This window comes from Puma concolor, chromosome A3 (assembly GCF_028749965.1).
Source record: "Puma concolor isolate L17-30 chromosome A3, mPumCon1.1.hap2, whole genome shotgun sequence".
Taxonomy (NCBI): Eukaryota; Metazoa; Chordata; class Mammalia; order Carnivora; family Felidae; genus Puma; species Puma concolor.
The window spans coordinates 138,709,017-138,717,293 of NC_141669.1; the positions used below are offsets into that span (position 1 = coordinate 138,709,017).

The window sequence follows — 8,277 nt, forward strand, 5'->3', positions numbered from 1 at the left end:
CGGCCCCGTGAGAAAGACCAGTCGTGTGTCAGTGGGATTATGAAAACAGTGTTGACCTCAGGGACCCCTCAAAAGAGACCAGGGGTCCCTTAGAGGCCCGTGGGGCGCCCACGGAGAACCATTGCTACAAGGTGAACACTTCACTTCCTCCCGGCCAGGTTCACCTGACTCCCGACTCTGTGGGAGAGGCCTCAGGCCACCTGCCTGCTGTCCCCCCACATTCCTGCTGCCCCCCCCTCCCGGCTCGGCCCCAGCTGCCCCCCATGTCCACTGCTTTCCTGTTCTGGGCCCTGAGTCCACACCAGAGGAGCCAATCCCACCTCCCAGGCTCCCAAGTCAGGGAACCCTACTGTCCTCCTCCATTTCCGTGTTTTATTAATTGCTTCATATTGCGAAAAGTCATCTGCCTTGTTATTTACTAATCCCTGAAACCTTTACTAAGCACCCCCACCCCCAGGAGCTAACCCCTGGACCACTTACGTTTAGTCTCTTCCTCTTCAGACCGAAGGGAGGGGAGTGTCCGACCTTCCCAGGCAAGCAAAGCCATTAACCCTCTCCCCTGAATCCAAAAGTTGTATCTGAAGCCGGAGTTTATTTATTAGCAAACACAAGCCCCGTCATTAATCACATCATTTCTAATTAAGGAATTTTTCCAGGGTCAAGTTTCCAACTGAAGTTTCTAGGCAGTTTGCCCAAGTAAGTACTTCATTAAGAACCAAGGAAAACTCAAAAGAACGCAGGGAGCTCAGCAGGAGAAGAACTTGCCTGAGGGAGCTGGATGGCCGAGCTCTTCTTAATTTACTCTGTCACCCTTGACTCACTCTTTCGTGTTCCCAAGCCCTGTCGCTGCGGATGGAGAGGGACCCGCTCTGGAGGAGTCTCAGTCATGCCTGTCAGGCTCTGAGCATACAAGTAATTCTGGGAGAGAGCGGGCAGAAAGGAAAAAAGGCTGGATGGTTAGAGAATGAAAGTCTGGTTGTGTAGTTCTATCCATTAGGGATATGTATTCAGTTGAGGGAAGCGGAATCGCCAGCTAAGAGGTCGTCAAACACAAAAGACGTGTAACCATCTCCTATACCAAGAAGTTTGCGAGGAGAGTCCGGGGTATGGTGCAGTGGTCCACCAAGGACGCAGCCTCTTCCTCTGCTCTTTCTCTGCCTTGTTCAGCGGGTCGGCAGCTGGTCCTGCTGTGCTGCTCTGTGTTTTCACAGCTTCGAGTGACCCATCCACCCACAACCATGCTTAGATGGGGAGGAGCAGGGTGCAGTGTCTCAGTCTTTCTCCACCAGGGAGCAGACCCCTTTCAACCTTCCCTGGAATCTCTCTCCTCATTGTGCACTGTCAGCTGCAAGTCATTTCATGCCCTCCAAAAAGCCAACACGTGGCAAAGGGGAACCGTGGTAGGAAGATGGGGAGGCTTGGTTGATCAGGGGCACGTCCTGGACGCGTCACCACTGGAACAAGAGTGGAGTTTCCTGAGTCGGGGCGGCAACCACCAGTGTGCAGCTGTGTCAGTCAAGGAGGCCGCTTCTCCAGCAGCATCAGGCTCCCAGCACACCGGCTGTCGTGAGCAGTACCCTGAAGGCCAACAGTCACCCATGTTCCCTGCCAGTAAGGGACTGCTTTCAACTCCATCCAAGCGATGAAGGAGTCCCAGAGAGAGAAAGGGACTTTCCTCCGTCACCAGCCAAGGTTCAAAACCGGGTCCTCCCAGAACCAACATCTACACTCTTAGCCCGTCCTTTCCACTGAGAGTGTCAAGGAGAAAATAAGAGAATGGGGGCAGTAGGCTGGCGGTCCCATCCCTGAAATGTGATTACACCTACCAGCTTTCATGACACAAAAATAGAATGCATTTATTCACTGTCCTTCCTGGGTCACTCAGCTGGATAAGTGGACACAGAGGGCGCCGAGTACTTTGAAGAGAGATACAATGTACAGCAAAGAAGAAAAGACTTTAGTTGTAGGACATAATAGTTTAAACAAATTCACATCATTGTTGAGGGTAAAGGGAGAAAGGGCTCATGGCCCAGAAGTGGTCATTTTTGAACATGAGGCAAGGGGTTGAATCAAATTTCCCACCAAGGAGATCTTCATATTGTAACAAAGTGCTTTATGACTTGGATAGCCACGTTGGTGATAGCCTAGGTTAGCTGGATAGAGAGTGGATGGATACAGATGCACAGAGCACAGCCCCACTCATATGTAGCAGCTCGTGAACTTGAACAACAAGAATAACATTTAGAGGGAAAGCCAGGCCGTCGGGAAAGCTGGCAACGCCACGTCCCTGTGAGGGGTTTCCTTAGGTCAGCTCACCAGGAAGGTTCTAGGTCACTTAGAGTCTCCAACCTGGTTTGAAAGGCCAAGAACAATGGCACCGAATGTGAGTGGACATTTTAATCTGCAAACGTGAATGGAACTAAGCCTGCTCACGCTCAGGCTCCTCCAGCTGAAGAGGCCGCTTGGAACCCGGGGGCCACAGTCGTGCACGTCTGCACACAGAGCGTGTCCCCCAGAGGGGCCGCTGCCAGGAGACCACCCTTTAGTCGCTAGCTCCGCTGGGGGAGAAGTAACAACCTCTGAGCTTTTTAGCAAATCGCCGCCTAAGAAGGAGAGGAAGAAAAAAGTGCAATCTGACACGTTCGTTCCTGTGGCCTCAGAAACCACGCAGGGGACTGGAAACATTCCCGGCTTGTTACATGGTCAATAATTTCTGGGACCTTGCTTGCGTAGAAACGGAAGGACAGAGAGAGAAGCGGAAGACTGCGTATGACTCTTACTTTCTCACCTCATGCACTTATTATCAAGCATTCACACTTGGCCTCAAGTGAGGAATTGTTTGAAAAACTGGCCTTTTGTTCTGCATCCCCTAGAACACTATCCTCATCCCGATCCCGGCACGTGGACCGGGCTTCGGCCGCTGCTCTGGTGCCCCCGCTCCCAGCCCTGCGCCCACACCTCTGACCCCCCTCCGGCAGGGGCGCCCCTGGTCTCCGTACGAGGCAACCCGGCTCCTCACCCGCAGGTGTGAAGGCGCAACTCACCTGCCAACTTGGTGGGGCTCCCAGGCGCCCAGGTATCTGGTTAAAAGTTATTTCAGCATTTGAATCTGCAGCTGAGTAAAGCAGATGAGCCTTCCCCAGTGTGGAGCCGCCTCCCCTAGCCCTTTGCGGCCCAGATAGAACAAAAGGGTGGGGGGAGGGGGAGGTCACCTCACTGTGTGACTTGAGCGGGATGTTGGTCATCTCCTGCCCCAGGACTGAGATGCACCCCGTCAGCTCCCCCAGGCCCCAGGCCTTCAGACTCAGACTGAAGGACCCCCTGCCTCTCCTGGGTCTCCAGCTCGTAGAAGACATAGAATCAGCTTCTCTGCTTCCATAATCACGTGAGCCAGTTTCTCATGATAAACTCCTTTATATACAAATCCCTTTAGATACAAATCTCCTATATGTATATGTATATATATGTGTGTGTGTCTTGTAGGTAAATCTCTCACATAAAAACTTGTGTTAAAATATATTTGCACATAAAGTACACATATACATATGTATCCTATCGGTTCTGTTCCTCTGGAGAGCCTTGTGGCTGCGGCACCCCCGGCCACCCAACACTGCGCTCCTCAGGTGCACCTGTGAGAAGGTGGGGCTGCCCTACAGGGTCCTGTGCTCTCTGTGCTGGACCCCCTTCCCCAAATAGCAAAGCCTTAGAACGATTTTGTCACCAACCTGATTCCTACTGGTGACGCCTATCGCCCGCTGCTGTTATGAGCAGACCGAGAGCAGACGGAGGACCCCAAGGTGACACCCAGCGTGTCAGCCCTGCCCTCGAGGGTCGGGGAGAACTAGCCCAGTCATCTAACCCTCCCAGCAACCACACAAGACAGCTTGGAACAATGCAGTGGTTCTCAAAGTGCGGTCCCCAGGCCACCCACAGCGGCAGCACCAGGGAACTTTTGCGAGATGAAAATTTGCAGGCCCCACCCCAGACCTGCTGAATCAGAACCACCGGATCTGGGGCCTGCAATCTGTATTTTAGCAAACCCTGCAAGTGACACTGAGGCGTGCTCAAGTGTGAGAACCACTCTCTAAATGCAAGTGATGAGAACCAAACCCATACCTGCTTAGGCACACAATGGGGAGTCCATCGGTGTGACTAATAGAGAAATGCAGAGAGAGTCTAGCTTCAGGCTCAGCTGGATCCAGGTGCTCAGGGCCATTCATTGATCAACTGGCTAGAGTAAGGACAGGTGCTCACCAAGACCCACGTGGACAGAGAGTGGAGGGCATGAGATGCATCAGAGGAAACCACGGGAGTGGATGGCAACAGGAGAAAAAAAAAACTACTGGCACTCTCTTGGCAGCTAACGGTATTTGTCATCCCCATTTCTCAGATGAGCAAACTGAGGACCGGGGGCATCAGGAAATGTGCTGGGGCTCCCCAGCAGGTGTGTGCAAGCAAGGGCTCAAACCCAGTCCGGTCAGTTCATCCAGGATTACAAAGTGCGTGCAGGGAAGAGTGGCTTCCACGTGCCCTGGTCCAGCCCCCTTGTCATCTACATGGATGGAGGGCTGTAACTCAGGAAGGACAGTGGCCGGGCTCCCAGTCCTCACCTGACGAGGAGATTCCCCGGCAAGCGTCCTTCCCGTCCAGCCAACCCTGTGCGGCTTCGGGGGCCTCCGCCAACATTTCTCTCACTCTCCGGGCTGCTCGCATCCTCCCGGGAGCAGACGACCTCCTCCTTCCGCATCCAGGAGCCTGGGTGCAGAATCCCAGTGGTGCTCCTCCCTTGGGCCGGGGGGTGGGGGTGAGGGGGAGCCTGAGGCTCCTTCCAGGGGCAGCGGGGTGGAAACAGCAGCAGCCCCCAAACCAGCCTCTCCTCCGTATCAACCACAGCCTGGCTCTCACCCGGCTCCGGAGATGGACGGAGCCTCCATAATGAAGCTGGTGATTTTCATAATAAAGAGGTTCTCTGGAGCAGGTCTGAGGAGGGCTCTCCAAAGGAAGGGCAGACATGAGATTTGGGGAAAGTAACTCACTTGCAACATGAGGACCGAAGTCAGTTAACGCCACGGCGGCTGGGGGGTTACTGCACGGCCCCAAACTGAGGCGTCAGCAAGTTCTGTGTAACTTGTTAAGATAAAGGATCTAATTTAAGGCCGGAGAAGACTTTTTCCTCTCTTGGTCTCAGATTCTCTACAGATACCATCATTTCCTAAAAGCCAGTAACAAGGGAAAAAAAAAAAGTTTTTCTAGGCTCTCCCGTCCCTGCAATGCACCCAGTGACTCAGTATAAAAAAAGACGTATTCATGACAGTTACAGTAAGGAGCTTCAAATATTTTTGGATACCACGCCGTGCCAGAAAGTGGGAGTGTTGAGAAAAGCCACTGGTTCATGATAAACCCAACGAAAAACACCCTTAAAACAAGAAGTCAAGCAGGGGCTCTGCTGTAAGCAAACAGGTATGGAGACATCTGGAGAAATACCGGATTCAACTTATTTGTGAGGAGCACATCCAAACTGTCCTCTGGAAAGTGACAAAACGCCTGATTCAAATGCTTCCGTTTAAACTTTTCTGGGAAAACTCGGAGCCGTTTTCTCAGCTGCAAATTGTCTCCCTGCAAGTTTGTTGACAGCATGAAAATTTCCCACCCGGTTCTGGTGATATGTTTGGATTCTGGTCCTGGGAAGAGAGAGAGAATTATTCTTTATCGAGAACCCTTCTCTTATGGAGACGTTTATTACAGAATTAAAATATACCCACTGTATTTGTCTTGTTAAGCAACGCACACAGATTCATAAGTACTATTTACATTGCTGAAAACGGGTTGTGTGATTTCCAGGTATCTTATGGTCTGCCTGTGTACGTGGGAGGTTTGCTGTTATGATTTTTAAATGTTAGAACATTTCCTAAGAAAAGGCAGCTCTTGTCAATCCAGTTCCAACACACACACACACACACACACACACACACGCACACACACAATCGAGCGGTCTGATTGTATTGTTCCTTCCTGATGCTGATTGTATGTACAAAATGATGTGTGGACACTAACGACTCCAATTTCTTATGAGGAGTTTTGAAAATTGCATTTCACTTCAAACAAAAATTACAAAATGCTCACTTGCCTCCAGTTTTCTGTGCCATGGTTAATTATCAGCAGAGACAACCTGGAGAAAATCCTCATCATCTCTTGCCTGGTTCTGGTGGAAGGAATAGAAAATGTAGCCTTCCCTCCTGCAGCTTCCAGCGACTCTGTGGCACGACCTCTCATTACCGCGTTATGGGGAAGAACGCGGCCTTCTTTCGGGAGGGACAGATGTGGCTTCTGCACGCACATCACGCTAGAAGGTTAAACCGAGAATGCTGATTTTCTTTAAAGAGGAATTCGCCTTTTTTTTTTTTCCGATGCAGAGATGCAGAGGAGTATTGGGATTTAGAATAATCTTCCTGAGAAACAAACACGAGTGCTGTGCCAACAGACACGGTGACGGTGCACGCCCGCCGCCCCGCTGCCTCGGCCCTCTGACGCCTCTTCATCCTGCAAACAGCTGTCACGGCTGCAGAGTCCATTTGCTCGTGGGGATGTTTCCACCCCAAGGCAGAGACCACAGACCCTGTGTCTCCTCTGCACGTTGAAAGATTAATACACATCCTCCGAAGGAAGGGTTGATGATGTCTACATTCCAGAATGAAATGGGTATTCCTTATGACTTCAAAAATAACCGCCTGATCCTAGATCACACCTACCCCTGGATTTATGCGTGAAGGTTTTGTGAAAATAACTGTTAAGACTAATTGGTGTTGGGGATGGAAATGCGGCCCCGGGAAAGCATGACAACAAATCACTAAGATCAAAATGGGAGTTTTCAGTGTGGCCAGGTAGTTGTATCTGAAACGTGTCCGTGTGTGGGGTGTGAGTGCGCAATGGGGGGTTCAGAGGAGGAAGCTTTGGTTCCAGGGTCTAAATGCGTATGTCTTAATATTCTTTATGTTGGTAGGAATGTCATTGTCACGCTGCTGCTGGTTAACTCCTTTGTTTGCACTGACAGAAGTGGAAGGAATCATTTGGCTCGTAAAGCTCTAGGTGTACGGATGGGTCCAGCTTCAGGTACAGCTGGATCCAGGGGCTGCTATATTGGTATGCTCTCCTCTCTGCGTGTCTCAGCTCAGGTCTCAGCTTGCTGTCGTTAACCCTGCAGGCTTTCAGACTTCCAACGTGCAGGACAAAGTAAGCGACAGCAGCCCAAGCCCTGCAGCCTCCCGCTTATGGGCCCAGCAGGAAATGCAGCCTCCACTTCCAGCCCAGGGGAGGTACCCACTCTGTGGTTTTCAGCAGGGTGTCTGGACCCTTGGAGGCATTTCGCATCTCTTGCATCACAATAACCAGCAGGTTGCTTCTGGCATCGGCTAGAGGAGTGGGGGACTCACGGACACCTGCTGTCCGGCCCTGTGCAGGGGTGCCCAGCACAAGCCCTGCACCCTTCTGCCTCATTCACACATCCAGCCGGACAATCGTGTAGGAAGCAGCTTGCTAATGATTGTCTGAGCCTCGTGTCCTGATGCCGGTTTTCAGATAACACAGAACATCTGCGATACACGCAGAATTTTCCGGGAACATAACCTCTGGGTGAATGTGGGAAAGACTGCAATGTTCCGTGGCAGTGGGGCTTCACCGAGGTGTTGCTGTTTTGGACTCACATCTCCAGCAGCAGCAGGGCTGGCGGGTTTGGGTTCCCAGGTAACCAGTCTGCATCCGTTCTGCCTGGGGTCTGCCCTGGGAAGGACCTTGAGTGTTCCCGGGTGGCTGTTCCCGAACATTTACATTTTAAAATACGTATTTTATTATAAATAACTTTCCTTCCTGTTGACCTTTATGGTACAGCGAGGGCATAAAATTGATTTCTTATTAAATTATGTGTGTAGGTAGGTTCTAGTATTTCATTTGGGGAGCAACATATACCCTTGACTAATCGCCATGGCATGACCCAGATGAGATGTGGGTGGGAAATGATCGAGCCCCCTCCCCAAGCCACAGAGAGTGGACAGGGGTTGGGTCCCCCACAGACGGAATCCTGGTTGTCAAAACAACAACAACAAACCCTGGAAGCCACACCTACTACACATAGTCAGAGAGAAAATGCCGTGAAAAAATAGAAGCATGTTCAGAAATAAATGTGGATTCAAAAAATCAATGCATGTGTATTAGTCGGGGTTCTACAGAGAAACAGACCCTACAGGACATAAATACATACGGAAAGAGATCTATTACAAGGAA

At 51.1% G+C, this 8,277-nt stretch overlaps 1 long non-coding RNA gene across 1 annotated transcript; it reads right to left on the reverse strand.

Annotated features, from left to right (window-relative positions):
- Positions 1-572: 572 nt before the first annotated feature.
- LOC147582857 (uncharacterized) lies at positions 573-6,427 on the reverse strand. Its single transcript, XR_015249578.1, has 2 exons — positions 6,128-6,427; positions 573-5,681 (listed from the first exon to the last, which is right to left on the reverse strand). It is a non-coding gene; the product is annotated as an uncharacterized LOC147582857 (long non-coding RNA).
- Positions 6,428-8,277: the final 1,850 nt, after the last annotated feature.